The following is a 3,036-nucleotide window of genomic DNA, read 5'->3' as shown; positions in this document are numbered from 1 at the left end:
CTAGTTTTCCCAGGAGGTCTCCCATCCAGGTACTGACCAGGCTCAGCCCTGCTTAGCAAGTATAGGCTAGGAACTATACTCCCATTCCGGCGTAATAATCAAGGAACTTTGTGCAGTACCATGGGTGCAGCAGGCGCAATGATATTACACAGCTCAAACGGTAAAACTCAACAGTTTAACTCTAGGGGAGTTGGAAAATTATCCTATTTTCAAAAATATTAGAGTGTTCCTTTAAATGTCATATGAACTACACCGACTCCTCCCACTCCACACTGCCATCTAGTGGCTAAAAATTACATTTGGCTCCTACAACATGTTTCAGATAAATCTGCCCCTAAATGGCACATAAAAAAATTAATTGTGGTTGGTGTCTTAACATGTCAGCTAGCATTTTTGTTTGTTTATTTGTTTTGTGCTCTATAAGAATATGTGGGGTCTCAGTTGGTTCATATTTAATGAAAATTGCATAACAACAAACATTTCAGTATGCAACAGCTTGATTCGCCAAAGTGTTATTTTGCCATTTTCTTCAGATAAATAGTGTCTGGTGCTGGCATATGCAAGCTATATATATCTATATATGCGTTTATGTATATGTGGGTGTTTGTTTGTTTGCATGTACACGTGCGTGTATTGTGAAACGGCTGTCACACTTATTTTTATGGCATTTTCTGTGCGTGGGAATCAGAGAGCCATCGTGATGCTGCCACTCACACTTCTCCAATCACTGCATGAGATTCATCTTCTCCACTCCTTGCTTCTGATCTTCATGTTTCTTGGAGCATTGCACAACCAGCCATCACCGGGCCCCCTCCTTCACATTTCTCCTTTCTCTGAGAGAAAAAAGTAAAAATGACAGAGCAGATGCTGATCACCACTTCTCTCCACATGCGTGCATGTGACGTCAGAGCCCGCCTGCCTGTCTCTGATTGTCTCAGAGGCATTCATTGCGATGTGTAAATCTCCGCAGGGTTCACTGGTGTGGGTGTGAGACTACAACATCCTTTTTGTAACACCCAGTTTATGGCTGTTTAATCAAAGCCAATTGTTTATTTCTTACCCCACTTCATCCTTCTTTTCTCTCTGTCTCTATACTCTCAGAAACCTGATTTCTAGTGTGATTGTTTTGGAGACATTCACTGAATGTGTTAAATGTCCTTGCCAAGGACACTTCAGAGCTTTCATTTTGGTAATGCAGTAATTCATCAACACATAGAGCGGAAAAACTGACACACACATATATGAATTGAGTGCATTCTGCAAGAGCAAGCCTATGTTTTCTGATAATTCATTCCTCCGCCCCTCCTCTTTGCTGAAGTTGCTATGTGACGGAACAATGAACTAGAACACCTAGTCAACAGCGCTCAGGGTGCTGACTTCTATTATTGAATTTGTATTATCACAGAGATGCTGCTAGGTGTGGAGAGGGGAGCGCTCATTTTATTGAGGTGTGTCAGTACTGAATATATTACATTTGTTTTGAATAATGTATCCATGAGCTTCATGTGTTCTCCGCTTAACTTTCCATTGTCCACCGTGTTCATTTCTCACATCTTTTTCAGTGTTGCACAGTCTAGATGGATGGATGGAAAAATAACTTCAATCAATCCATCCATCTTGCTTGAACCTTTAAAGACTTTTTTCAATAATTTCAAGCAAGACTGTCATTGAAGTTTGTCTTTGCTTTGTCAGTGTTGCACAGTCTAGATGGATGGATGGAAAAATAACTTCAATCAATCCATCCATCCATCTTGCTTGAACCTTTAAAGACTTTTTTCAATAATTTCAAGCAAGACTGTCATTGAAGTTTGTCTTTGCTTTTCTAGTTAAAAATGAGTTGTATACATTTCTATAAATTTCAATATATTTTATTTTAAATTTGTAAGTTACCACAAAACCAGTCATAAGGGTACATTTTTTGAAATTGAAATTTATACATCATCTGAAAGCTGAATAAATAAGCTTTCATTGATGTATGGTTTGTTAGGATCGGACAATATTTGGCTGAGATACAGCTGTTCTGTTCGTTCCCTGTTCTCAGGGAACCATGGTTACATGCGTAACCTGAGACATTCCCTTTCGAAAGGGAACTCAACGCTGCGTCCTCTAGAGGGCGCTAGGGGAACGGTCTACCCACGCCGCCATGCTGAGGGATGAGTGCCCAAAAACTGGATTCCTTAAGTCAAGGACTCAAGGAACACCATCCCTACCCCAGCCAGATTGCTTTTGCCAGGACCCGAGCCACAACCTCTACAGGCAGGCTCAAGCTTGCCAGCATCGTAGACTAGCTCACCTACCAAAGTACAGAACTCTAAGTGTGGAGGTCTCAGCATAACGACTCTCTAGAATGAGAGGAGACCTGGCTACACTCAACGCCCGGGGCAGTTAGTGAGGCTCAAGAGCCTACACATTAATACTGCCTAAGCGGAGCTATGCAAAGTGGAGGCTTCAGCAGAACGACTCTCTTAAACGAGAGGAAGCCTAACGACACTCACCATAGTTGAGGGACTGTCAAGAGTGGAGGTCTCAGCATAAAGACTCTCTAAGCGAGAGGAGACCTAGCTACACTCAATGTTAGAGCGGAGTTCTAAAAGAGCGGAGGCTTCGGCAGGATGACTCTCTTAAACGAGAGGAGCCTAACCACACTCAATCCTCGTTGAGGAGCTTTTAAGAGTGGAGGTCTCAGCATAACGACTCTCTAAAGCGAGAGGAGACCTAGCTACATGCAACGCCAGAGGCAATTAGCGAGGCTCAAAAAGAAAGGAGCCTACGATCCCATATTCTGCCAAAGACGGAACTCTAAAGAGCGGAGGCTTCAGCAGGATGATTCTCTCAACCGAGAGGAAGCCTAACGACACTCGATACCGGTAGAAGAACTCTTAAGAGTGGAGGTCTCAGCAAAACGACTCCCTAAAGTGAGAGGAGACCTAGCTACACTCAATGCCAGAGGCAGTTAGTGAGACTCAAAAAGGAAGAGCCTACAAACCCATATTGCTGCCAAAGACGGAGTTCTAAAGAGCGGAGGCTTCAGCAGGA

Source organism: Sinocyclocheilus grahami, unplaced genomic scaffold, assembly GCF_001515645.1.
Source record: "Sinocyclocheilus grahami isolate Dianchi unplaced genomic scaffold, SAMN03320097.WGS_v1.1 scaffold1295.1, whole genome shotgun sequence".
In the NCBI taxonomy this organism is placed as follows: Eukaryota; Metazoa; Chordata; class Actinopteri; order Cypriniformes; family Cyprinidae; genus Sinocyclocheilus; species Sinocyclocheilus grahami.
The sequence above is the reverse complement of the archived record's forward strand: the minus strand, read 5'-3'. Positions refer to the sequence as shown.